We start from the raw sequence: 13,215 nt of genomic DNA on the forward strand, positions 1-13,215 counted from the left end.
AAAGCAAAGGGAAGCCAGTGAAGAAAGATCTGTAGACATCTTGAACCTATTTGTCAGTGTTTGTGCCTCCTAATTAAATTCTCTACTGCAGTTACCACAAACCCACATCAAATATTCGAAGAAACTGCCATACCCAACAGATTTAGTGAGCTGCAGGCCAGCAGTATATGCCAGTGGAAATCAAAGAAAGCAGTTTTTGACAAGTAAGTGTACCAACATTTTATTATCATCTCTCCTATTGAACTGAGTTGTAAGTACTGATAAACAATAGCAGTCATACTTAAAAGAAAAAAGTCTTGCAAAAGCATCCATTAAATCACATTATGGCAATTTTTTTTGTGTGTGTAGTCCATTGTCTCTACAAAAATATCGAGGATAAGAACACCCCTAGCACATTATAATACTACAGCACACTTTCATTACCCATGAAGGTGGTTTTAATATTCCTGAGCGGAATGAAGAGAACCAACTCCAGAAAGGCCTGCTCCTCTCAGCCCTTCTTAGAAGACACCATGTACCAGCCCAAGTATTTTGATCTCATTCCATAAATTATTCTTAGAGATGCCCATTTTTAGTGTAAACTCCTTATATAATGTGGCAAACTGATACATATGGCATGCTGAAACATCTGTTTTTCTGCAAACAAGGGAAGTTCAAGTTCTTCAAATACAGCAATCTACAAGCTCAATTTTAGCAGGCTTTGATGAAGCTTATGGAGATCTTACACAATCTTTTTCATAGCTAGAATTACCATAAAAGACAGCCAGAGAAGCTACTGGCAAATAATTCTGAATAAACTTACAAAAAAACCATGGTATTTTCACACATATGGACAGAAAAAACAAACAAAAATAGAATAAGTTGCTGTGAATTACTGTGGTAGCTCCACAGGTAAAATTGTTGGGGCCATAGTATGCAAAATTAGGCTAGGTGCTGTATTATCTTAGAGCAAGGTGCCGTACCTAGCAATTGAATCTGAGTTGACTCGTATTTTTTTTTAACATATATGCTTGAGAGGCTGGAAGAGTGTCAAACTGAAAAGATAAACCGAAGCCCTTATTGAAAATAATCTAAACAAAATATACCAGAGTCTTTAAAGGAAGATTGCTTTAGAAATTTACCTCTGAGTCAAATTCCCCTTTCTGTATCACAAGCCTCTCTCTGTATTGCCAGTGGAAGAATACGTATGTCTGAAGAAAAGACATCAGAAATACTTTTTCATTTGGTTAACTTAGACCTTCTTGACATTTAATTTATCTAAACCTGCTCTTTTCTCCCATCTGATCCTTAATACACTGGACAGTCTAAAGGAAAGTGTTCAAGGGAGTGAGAGTCACCTGAGAAGTTTTTATAGGAAAACAGGTAAGACTCTCCAAGACAGAAAGAGGCATCTTAATACCTAATCTTTTTTTTTTCAGCTAATCTTCTTATTAGCTCAGGAATGAGCTAAACTGAAATGAGCTAAATGAAAGTGGCCGCAAAACAGGTAATAAAGCTGACCACAAAGGGTCATGGGTTCCAGTCTGCTGCTGAACATATCAACTCATCCTGGAGAGCCTGTGAAGTCAGTCAGCTGTGATACCAGACTGACCATTAAAAGGTTTTATTTCCCTAGATTAAGTAAGATGAAGGTGTCTCAGGCTTTCCACCTGCATTCCTGAGCAGATTTCTCTTCAGAGCTAACTTCGCTTTAAATGCTAACTTAGTAGAGGTCATGCAGAGGCTTATGCATGTGGTACCTACCATAATGCACTGGCAGCAGTGCTACCTTTCTTGCAGCGGCGTATGTCTTTCCAAGTATGGAAGATGTCTACTTTCATTTTGCCCCACACATTCCTGCTGAAGGGACTAAATAGTCGCTTTTTAAGAGTTGCTTTCAAACATATGGAGAGAGTCTGGGCTATGCCTCTACCCCCTTTACACAGGAGAAGCACACCAGTGTGTTCAGTGCTTTCGTGTGCTCTGCAGCCCATCACAGGACTGGGCATATCCCCAGAACAACACAGGGGTGCACTCATTTTGCTGAATCAAATCCAAAACAACAAATCAACTAACTGGGGATACTCTGGTGAACAAAACTCCATTCTTCTGTATGCAGGTATTGGGCTAAGTTTCTTTTATAGTCAAATACAGTAAAATGGTGCTTAGCCACATTTAATCTGAAAATGCTGTCAAGTGCCATGCTGCTTCAGACAAAGAAATATTTTACAAAGAAATAGAAATAGTAACAGAAGTAATATCTTCTCAAAACTCAAGTCACTTTTAAACAGTTTAGAGTTACAAATAACAGGAACTTACACGCCTTTGGGCATTTGCGTCAAAAAGCTTCTACTGAGAATGGGTCAGTACACTTAGATCCAGCAAAGCACTGCTGATGCAGAAAAATTTGTCATATTTAGTCAGTGCGTTACAATGATCAAGAGCCATTTGGGAAGGGCTCTGTCTTAACAATTCAGCTGCACCTCTTCACCTCCACTGGTGCTGCAATACACAGAAGAAGATTCCTTGCAGAAAAGGAAAATAAATTAGGGCTAAAACCTTGTAATGTAATGTAACCATTAGATTTAATATGAGTAGGCACTCACATAAGGACAAATCGATAGTAAAGGGACAATCTGCCTTAAAAGCCTACTCGTTAAATAGGTAAAACTCGGAAGGGCTGGGTCTGCTTGTGTTATGTAGCGGATCAGTGACAAAACCAAGAACAAGGTGTAATTTGCTATGTTTCAGCTCAGCACCCAAGTGTGCAAGACCCAAAATAAAAAGCATCTACAATATTTGGTCTATATTTTGGCTGAAAGTGTTTTAAACTTCTCCATAGCATGCTTTGGGGGCCAGGGAGGGAGTTTCTTCCTGTTAATTTTAAGATATCTGTCAGTTTTCTTGGTATTCTGCTTTACTGTTAAGTATAAAGGCTGAATTTCCTCTTACAGCCCACACATTATTTGCTTTTCTCATTCACAAACCTAGGAGTTTAGGCTAGCATTTGATTTTGTTGCTTGAAAAGTGACAAGTGCATATGAATGGATGAACTGATCCACCAAGTGCAATAATGCAGTACTGGGAGCCCACAACCCGTTCACATTGCTGATCCATTTGGACTGTTGGATCACGTGAGCATTTTTCTACACTGTAGAAAAGACCAAAGAAAGAGCATTATGAGATTGTAACAGTTGCAAAATCAAACTTTTAGAAGTTAGGAAATAGCACATTTGCAATCACCCAGATAGCATCAATTTTGACACTTTTTATGTTCAGGCTAGGCGTGAAATGGAGAAGGGCTGGCATGCAAAGCTGCAGAACTAAGGATACTTGGGAAACCCCAGGTTTGGTATTTCCTAATTTTTAAATTTTCATTTTGCAACCAGACCATGCCTCAAGTGAAGCAGAGCCCTTGGGAAGAAAGGGTCCTTTACAAAGGCAATTGAGGACCATAACAGAACACACAAACATCATAGCAGAACACACAAACACGAGGCTGAATTTGAGTTGGCCAGATGGACAAATATCTGGCACTTTCCAGCTTCAGAGGACTTGATTCCCCACCTAAAAAAAGAAATAAAAGTTTCAAGTCTGCATTCCTAATTTGTTTTCTAAGAGAAAGCCTACTCTGTTCACATGCGATCACCTCATCTATATCAACGGGATTTCAATGCTCACTGTGATTGCTGCACAGAAGCCAATCGCTTGAGAAACTCGATTAAGAAATCTCAGCCACTGGCCCCAGAAGCCCTTTATTGCCAGTGAGAGAACTGGTGGAAGAGGACTCCTAGAGTGGGTCAGAAGAGGGACTCTGCCACGGCCCTCCTTCCTCAGGGAGCTGCTCCTGCAGCCCCTTAACCTTGGGCTTGGTTCGACATTGGCCCCTGCTGTTGTGGTGACAGTGGAGCTACAGGCATGATGGTGTCCAGTTGTGGTGCTGGCAAGCAGCCAGAACTTCCCTGAGCATTGCTAGTGAGAAATGGGAAACATCTCTGGAAAAACTCAATTTTGCAGGACAAAAGAATGCATTTTTCTGCCTTAAGAGCTCCCTCCTCCTTCTCCTGCCGCTTACCTATGTGCACGCCCCACACATAACCATATTTCAAAGCCCTCTTGGAAGCAACAAAGGTGTTAGGACTTCTCAGGATGAAGCAACAAGAACCTTTTATGCTGAAAAGTGTCAGGGCCTATTACAGTGCATCGCATTCAAGAAAAAGCTCTTCACTCATGCCCATGTTTGGAGTTTTTGCCCAATATTCATCCAGATTATCCCCCAAAAGTGCTATTACTGACTTCAGCATGACAGGAACCCTAGGCAGATTTATTATGTGATCTCCCTGAATGAATCAGAATTTTAAATATGCAAAGTGAATGCTGAATCTCTGCCACAACTATTACAGGAAGAAAAAAAACAATAATATCATTGTAATAGCACATTCTCTCTCAAGAAGCTTTGATGTCAGGAAACAAAACACCTAACTACAACTATTTTTCTAACTTGGTTCATCTTTAGGCGTTGCCAGCGGAAGGTCTTTTTTGCCTCACAGGCTACCGCAAAGTTCAGACATGGAGAACAAGTGATCTTCCATATGAATCCTCTGTCAAAATTCTGGATTTTCCAAAAGGCAGTTTACAGTTACATATTTATTCATTTTTCCAGTCAGTGAGTATTACAAAAATAAAGGAGAGAAAGCAGAGGTTACGCTAATAGTTCCCAACTGACTATCAAGAACACGCAGTTCCAGTGTCTGATGTAGATGCTAGTAGATTTCCTTAGAAAGCTAAGGGTGGACACAGTCCTGGTTTATGGAATTACTTCAAAGACAATCATTTGTAAAATGTATATTTATAAGACCATACCAACAATTGAGTTTTCTTTTTTTTTTTTTTTTTGCTAATTCTTTGAATTATTGGTAACGTTCATTACATTCTCTGACAGACACCATCTGTAAGAGCTATTAAGGAATTTTCATCAGAGCTGAAAAGCGCTTAAGTGAGCAAATACATCTATGACTGACTTTTAAGATTTTCTTTAAAAGTAAGAAACAGTACCAAATTTCAGATCTTCTGATATTCAAACATATTCTATAGCTGAGGACTGACACTTACATTATTTTCCTTTTTTATTAGGTTTTCTGCCTGAAGATCATAATCAAATTAATGACATTCTGTGTAACTGATTAAATACTTAGAATGATGGCCTATTTTTACTGCTCTCCAGTGTGATTCACAGAATAATCCAATATGTAGTTTTGCACTAGCAGTGGTGGAATAAATTGTACCTTGGTTCCTTGTTGGGATGTTGATAATAGATAAACTATTCATCAACATTAAATGTAACAACCCTTCTTCGTGATTTCTCTTTTTTCCAGATCTCAGTAATTTCTTAACCAAACTTCGTAAAGATTGATGAGCCATGCAAAAATGAAGGCATTCAGGGACACAAAATTGTATTGCTGGGCAAAAGCAGAGAGTTGTCTTCCATACACACCATTCTGTGTAAGTCTCACAATCTTTATGATATTATTTGTCACTTGAATTCAGCCTGTGTTTTCTCTGCGTTACAAAGTAGGTGAAAAACAATCATTTGGGCTGGAAGGATTTTTGGTATGTCCACTCTGACGTTCTTCTACATGTTGCTGTTTCCAACTGTCTGGATAGTGAGTTTATGTCATTTTGTTGAAGTGACCACGGCGAAGTGGTGGATTGGGCTTTACATATTTATGCACTTGACTTTCCATGCTATAAAATTTACACAGGATTTGGTCGAAAACTCAGAGAAGTTAATGTGAGACTTTCCTATTTCTCCATCACAGATCACTAATTTTTCATTGTCTTTCTGAATGTTCACCTGCAAAACTGCTTCCTTGGAGTCATGGTTTTTCATCCAGAGATCCAACAGAGAAGCTCATTCTAGTTCTGTAGCTGTCTCATATTTTTCCCTCTGCCTGGTTCTCTCCTTTCCACAGAGAGGGAACTTGGGATATTCTCTTTTGCTCCCATCTCTTTCCCAATTGCACCATGCTTCCTTCCCAAAACTCTTGTCACATGTTGCTCAGGTATAACAAAGCGGACTAAGAGAGCAACTGGGCTTTCTTATTTTCATCTATGGTGGAATTTACGTTTCCTCCACAAATAGGCACAGAGTCAAATGCTTTACAGAAAACCTTTAGAATCAACTCTTCATCTTCCAGAGTTATGAGAGAGCATGGGCAAAGGACAAACACAGATAAAATTCTTCCTGGACCTGAACTCTTCTTGCATAAGCTTGGCTACCTTTCTTCTAGACACAAATTAACTTGAGAAGCACCATTGTGGCTCTGTGCCAAAACTGCTTAGCTTTGCTGGATACAAACTGACTCACAGGGAGTTGTCTCACCTCTCTGTACCCGCAGCACCGGCTGATCTGCAAACCAAATCATCTTCCCATGCATAAGGGAGAGATGACTCTCGGCTTTACCAAGCAAACTGGCAGTCTTATCTAAAAGGATATTCAGGCAAAAACATCGAGGTTTCATTACGAATGTATGGTTTTTTGCAACGAAGAAGTAAAGGTGCATCACACAAGAACAATCAAGGTCACTAAGGACAGCCAGACAACATCTCAGACACCTCCCGACACGAGAGACAGTGGTAATACTAAGGCCACCAACATAAATAGCTGTGGAGTTTGTCAAGAACACTACATGCTGCAACAGGTTAAGAGCACTGGACCTCAGGACTGCTATCTAATGGGAAGAAAGAAACAGAACCATCACAGCGAGGCCAGGGCTACTCATTCCCTGTCTCAGCATAATCTGCTTTACTTAGAGAATAAAGATACTGGGGCTTTCCAAGGAAACACTGCTGTGAAAAAATATGAAACTGCTTCAGATTTAAAAGTAAAAATGTTTTACTGATTTGATGCCTGCCTGGCTATTTATGCTATAAGAATCTGCTGTAACCAGCAATCTGTGCACCATGTCCGCACCATTCCTCCATTAACTCTTCATGCTATTAAGTACTGATTAAGTAAAGCAAACCAACAGTGGACTAGCTATTTTGTAATCAAGCAGGAAAAAAAATGTATGTGCCTAAAAGATCCCAAATCAATGACCCAGCCTGAAAAAGACTCTGAAATTTGCATTTGTTCAGGTATGATAATAATCACAGTAACTTTCTACTCTGAATGATTGTATATTACTGTGTGCTGAAAAAAAAAGTTCACTGGTGGGAAGTGTAATACTTCAGGATGAAAGGAGCTCTCTAGCTGTGACACGCTGTGTCATAAGCAGGCTTTTAGGACATAGGACGCAGAACTATTTTGCATGTGGGCCTAAAATTGTTTAAAACTCATAAATAGGTATTTCAAATACTCACTTGAATAAATAATCTTAAATAATACTTAACACTTAGGCACACATGTAAAATATACTCAAATAAGTATGTATTACAAAAGATCTAACAGGCTATAGAAGGAGGGTAACTAGCCACTGCAACAGGTTACCTGGTGCATTTTCACTCCCTTGAAGTAGCTAAATAGAAATTCTACATCTTTATACATGAAACTTCCCTTCAGCACCATAAGCTGTGAGCAGGAATCGCTCAGTGAAATTCCAAGGTTTATATTACGTAGGAGGCTGTCCTGGTTCATCATAATGACCCCTTCTTGTTTTAAAAGCTCTGAATATTTTATGTAATCCCTGTAATTAATCTAGCTCCATAGGTTTCTATTTACAAGTCAGTTATTTTGGCTGTCTGTATCAGGAGAAATAACTGGTTGCAGCCAGTCAGGGTTTATTGAAAATAGGGAATTACTATTTGGAGCTAAGTCTGTTTCTAAAAAGCCTGCTGTACAAGCCTGGGCTCTTTGGAAACACCGGAGCTGATCTCTATGACACATCCTATTTGCCGAAAGTTTACGGTAGATTGACTCATGCAGTTTTATGTTGTGCTCTGTTTAAAATACTTTTTTTTTTTTTTGGTTGAGTGGTAGCTGTTTCAGTGGTTACCTTTTGGTTTGATGGTTTGTTTTTATAGGGCAGAGAAATTTACCCAAATTACGAGCAGTTGCCAGTATTGCCTGAAGAAAAATGTCATCCTGACATTGATTTCTTTGGGCAATGAATCATGCAGCCATATAACTTTTAGTAGTGCTGTCTGTCTAGATTTGTGATCTTTTTTCTTTCTTTTAGTACAAAGTTTGTCACTTGAAACAATGCGTGATGTCTCGTCTTAAGCATATTTATAGTTTACCCTATGTTTACTAACAGCTCTGTTCTGTGTGTCACTCACGTCTGGCATATGCATCATCAGTAGTTCCATTTCAGTATAGAAACCCATAATTTCATTTTATATTTTATCCATATGCATCATTTTTGTGGCTATGTTTTATTCATGATAGGGCATTACAAGGAGGCCTTCTTAATGATAGAAACCATAATGTGTCCCAAATATAGCACAGTATGGATAATTGTAGACAGGAGTTTAGGGGTATTTTTGGTTTTGATAATTAATGACTGCTTGCATGAAAGTTTTAACGCATTGCATCACATAAAAAACCAAAAACAAAAAACCAACAGCACATTCCTTTAGAGAGTTCCCTTGAGCTCAGCTGATCCAAAAAAAATCAAAACAGCCAAATCTTTAAGTCAGCATAAACAGAAACTGTAAGTAGTGAATACGATTTAACAGATTTCTTCAGGCCACACTCCGCTCTCTTGACGTCTTCCACTTAGGAGGAAGGGGCTGCAGAATCCCAGGAGCAGTAAAATCAAACTAACAGATGTTTCTAGTCTGCTTCTAATCCCTTGTAATTAGAATAACAGACTAATCATACCTTCTCATTTTCCCATCCCTGTTTTCTTTTTAAGAACATTTGATTCCTTTGTTTTTGTGCTCTATTACTGTGCGTCCTGGCTAGTTATTATTTACTAAATGCTGGTTGATGCAAAAGTACAGCGGTATAAAGACACCGTGCCCATGCTATGATGTTTAGGGGCTCTAGTCAGTAAATCTCAGCTCTTGCCCTTTGTGACCCTGAAAAAGGGCAGCTCAGAAATGAGTTTGTCCCTCCACTGGCCACCACCGTATGGAGAGACACTCCCTGAACCGGTGCCTGTACGTAGGGCATGGCATGATAGTGGGTATGGTAATGACATCTGAGGGAGTCAGCACGGAGTGGCACTGAGGACACGCTGGCATCCACCCAGATGGAAAGACTCACAGTCACTGTCTCAATCCCCTGCCACAGATCCTCCTTAAAGAAAAACACGTGCTGTCTGTGAATTGCTTCCTCATGCTAACAGACAGCAATTCATTTCCAGATTGGTTAAAAAAAAAAAAAGTCATCACAGAAAAGAGGCCAATTCCAGCTGAGGAGCCGACACAGGCAGCACCAAGCAGGACGCCAGTCTAAATCCATTTCCAGTGCTCATCTGAATCCCTTTCCAGTGCTCGTCTGTACCCAAGTGCACTCGGCTTCCCACCCCTGCGAGCAGGCGCTGCGCACCCGCCGGCGCGGCTGTGAGAGCGGGCAGCCAAGCGAGCGTGCCCAGGCGTCGGCTGTGGGCGAGAAGGGCACGACTCCAAGCCCAGGAATGTGGATGCAACAGCCCGGCCGGAGCCTCTGCACAGGCCGTGTTAACAGCACGGAGCTGGAACCACTTCGGGGATCAGCCAAATAGCCTCCACCACTGCGCGCAGTCATTTTTGTCGCCAGGGATGAGGATGCATGTCGCACAAGGACGGAGGAGGAGGAAGAGGAGAGGAAGAGCAGCTGGAGATTTTCTAATGACAGATTGCTCACTCAGGCTCTGTCTCCCCTTTGGATAGTCCTTATTCTTTTGATTAGGTTGTTGGTCTTTGGGAGGAAACATATCTGATAGGTGATGCAGCAGTATGGATGCTTTGCATGGCAAACCTCCTCTGTACTGTAAAGCAGGGGACCAATTAATATTCGAGGTAGCCTGTTACTGTTAAACCAGCTCCTCACAAGTGCACGTTTGTTCTGACCTGTTTCAGGCTGGTTATGGCCCAAGGGGAAAGACCCCTCTATCACAGCGTAGGCCAAAACCCTTCCGGGATGAACTGTTTCCCCACAGGCACGTGGAGCGCTCTGCTCTGACCAAGGCGCAGAGCACCTAGCACAGAGTGCGGCCATTTCCTGGCCCTTAGACTGAGAGTGACTGTGAATCCCATGATAATACGGCATTGAAAGTGAAATCTCCAGGATACTTGGAGAAATGGCAACATTACACGACACTTTACCGATAGTGTCAGACACAGTCAGATGCTGTCCTTGGAGCTGATTTAATGTTGCTTCTAAACCCATAAATTCCTTTGAACACTGTCATAAAAGCTCACATATTAAACAAAGCCATGTGCCAAATTGTGGTGATGGGAAATACTGTTCTGATTCCTGAGCCTTTCCTGAGCCTTTCTTCTTCATCTGCATCTACATTCATTTAAAAAAAAGCACTCAAGCATGTGTCACTATTAATGTAGGAAGAGACAAACAAAAGCTTGAAGTTTAGGGGAATCCTGCCTCAGGGAAAAAAGCTGAAAACTCCAAGGTTCACAACACTTTCCTTCAATGGTAAAACGATTCATATGCAGAGGTCTGTCTATAAGCTCTGCAGCTCAAATTGATCCTCACAGGGATGGCTGAGCAGTATCTCCAAATAATATGTGAATTATACCAAATGATAGAGATCACTGCAGTCCTTTTATCTAGTCCATATCAGTGCTGTACTGTATACGTTAACTGCTGTTAAATTAAAAACCCAGCCATAATGAAACCACACTTGTACACCTTTAACAAGTACCTATAATTCAGAGACATGCACACAAAGCGGGGACTGGAATCGCGTCTTTCAGTTCCCAAATCACAAGGTAGAAGCTCCAGAGATACTACCTATAATCAGAATTAAGTAGAAAAATGTCTTCCTTCTTTATCTTTCTCCATTACATGAAACTCGGAGTTGTAAAAAATATTCAAATTCATTAGCAGGTTAAGAACACAGACCTTTCAGAGTACGGACTGGGAGAAGGGTTTTTTCCCCTTTGTTTTGTTAGGCTGACAAGTAGAAAAAAAGCCACCAACATCACCTGCCCTCCCCTTCACTAATGAACAGTCTGGCAGTCAAGACAATAACTAGGAAGGCAGGAGAATGAGGTTCAAAACTTTCTTCTTCTTGCCAGAAATACGCCCACGCAGACATGAAACCGGCATTTCTATACATGTTACACAACACCATGTGTCCCCAATGCCCAAGGAAGCAATATAGGAGGTAAGACAGAGTTCACTGAGCAGGGCAGCCCCGTGCCTACCTTCAAGCGTTCTTGGCTCAGGCCGTGTCCAGGGCCAGGGGCTCTCAGAGAGCAGCAAGTCGGCCACTTTCAGAGCGGTAAGCAGCCACAGCGGCCTCAGAGCTGCCACCACTAACGCTGCTCGGCAGCACAGCAAGAAAAGAGTTTGAAACACCTGTCTTAGGCTGCCCACACATACCTCTGGGCTAAGAGGAAGGTCTTCGAGCTTTCTCTAGTTTCCTGTGGAGCCTTTTCCTTTTCCCTGTTTCCCTCTACCAAGCTTCCTTGCCACCATTTTACCAGGATGAGCTCATAAATCCCCCAAGACAGGTAGCTGCCTCCCAAGTCTTTTTGGCAAACTGCTGGAGAAAGTGCTAAGAGTTGTTTGGCTCAGGCTCTGTTTGGAAAGTATGTGGCAGAGTTTGAATTGAAGGAGAAAAAAAAAAAAAAAAAGATATTGCATAGCTATAATCTATAAATATGCGTGTGTTCAATCAGAAGGTCATATGGGTAACGCAAGACACAGCAGCCGAATGCTGGGAGATGGAGACTGAGATCCTGTAGGGCTGATGGTGCTTTGAAGCTTTTTCATTATGTTTCAAGACAAACAGGTTGCATGTAAAATCCACAGGTCAGCATATAGCCTAGGTATCACTTACTCATTTGCATGTTTTATCCTGGGCACAAGCTTAGCATCTGCCCACTCTCGTGAATCCGTCTCCAACCCATCACACAGCTTTCTCTGGAGCACCCCACACAGCTCACCACTTCACACAAGGCCTGAGAATGTGTTGACAGGCAAGGCTCAGTTCTGTGCAAATATGAGGTTTAGTGCGAGGCTCTGGCACTGTGCTTCCATATCTGTCACTCTTCTTTTCTCTTAACACATTAAAGAGAGCAGGATCAACCTTTTTCATTCTGTAGTGGTGGGGAATATGCTTGTTCTCTTGGGGCAACTTGTGCACAAGTTTGCCACTAACCTCCACCATAAACTTAGAAAGCAAACTCAAAAGATTGCACATCAGTCCTATTTCAGTTCAGTCCTGTTTCAGCAGTGTGTTTAAGTCTGTTTCTAAATATAAACATTTTTCATTAGCCATGCAATCCTTTTTTCAATTGCTTACATTACTTTTTTTAGAGAGGAGCCTCAAGCCAGAATGGGAAGAGCATAGGTGGACAAGGCAGAAATGTGATTCCAAGCAGAACATTACATCTGATCCCTATCTCCGCAGCCCAAAATACCAGTGCTCCAAACAGCCTCGAGTATTTTCAAATTCCAGAGCCAGAACTAAGCTCTGTGACTCAAGACATGATGGGATCTCTATGAGGAGAATAAAAGAGAAATTTAAAAGAGAGAAGTGCCTGAGATAAGAATGTAAAAATCCAAGGCAGCGGCTGGGTACATGCCCTAAATCTCTCAGATGTAAACAAACAGTTACATTTTTGTCAGGGAGCAGCATGTTCAGTTTTCTGAAGAAGATATGTTTCCCAGAAGGAATTATATAAATATTTATGAAAATGAAGCAGGAAATATTTTCCCAGGGTAGGACACTGTTCAGCACTACATCAGGTCACCAGAAGCCAGGGTTTATTTTGTCAGTCTTCCCCTGGAACTGAATCATTGCCCTCTTGTTTGCAAAAATCTGTTCTGACACAGGAAGAGGCTGCACTTAGATAAACACAATTACAAACCACACTGAGTATTTCACTTTCTATCGCATCTCTAAATGAATACGTGAATGCCTTACCCATTTGGACAGCCTCTGAGTGTTTGCATGGAAAACAATAGCAATAGGTATCTGTCTCAGCCTCTTCAGGAAGTCTAATGCCATATGAGTAAAGTCAAAGCGATTTTCAGTCTGAGTAAAGGCCTGCAGACCAACTGTCAGAGAGGGCTTACTATGTGGAGTATAATTCCCAGCATATACAGGTAAAGGCCTGGTA

The 13,215-nt window shown here is 41.2% G+C and overlaps 1 long non-coding RNA gene across 1 annotated transcript in view; it reads right to left on the reverse strand.

The window, feature by feature from the left end:
- Window positions 1-285: 285 nt before the first annotated feature.
- Window positions 286-13,215, reverse strand: part of LOC135327637 (uncharacterized) — a 55,823-nt gene continuing 42,893 nt past the window's right edge. The window contains exon 3 of the long non-coding RNA XR_010388042.1: window positions 286-3,546. This is a non-coding gene — a long non-coding RNA (uncharacterized LOC135327637). The remainder of the gene's footprint in view (window positions 3,547-13,215) is intronic.

Source organism: Dromaius novaehollandiae, chromosome 2 (assembly GCF_036370855.1).
Source record: "Dromaius novaehollandiae isolate bDroNov1 chromosome 2, bDroNov1.hap1, whole genome shotgun sequence".
NCBI classification, from domain to species: Eukaryota; Metazoa; Chordata; class Aves; order Casuariiformes; family Dromaiidae; genus Dromaius; species Dromaius novaehollandiae.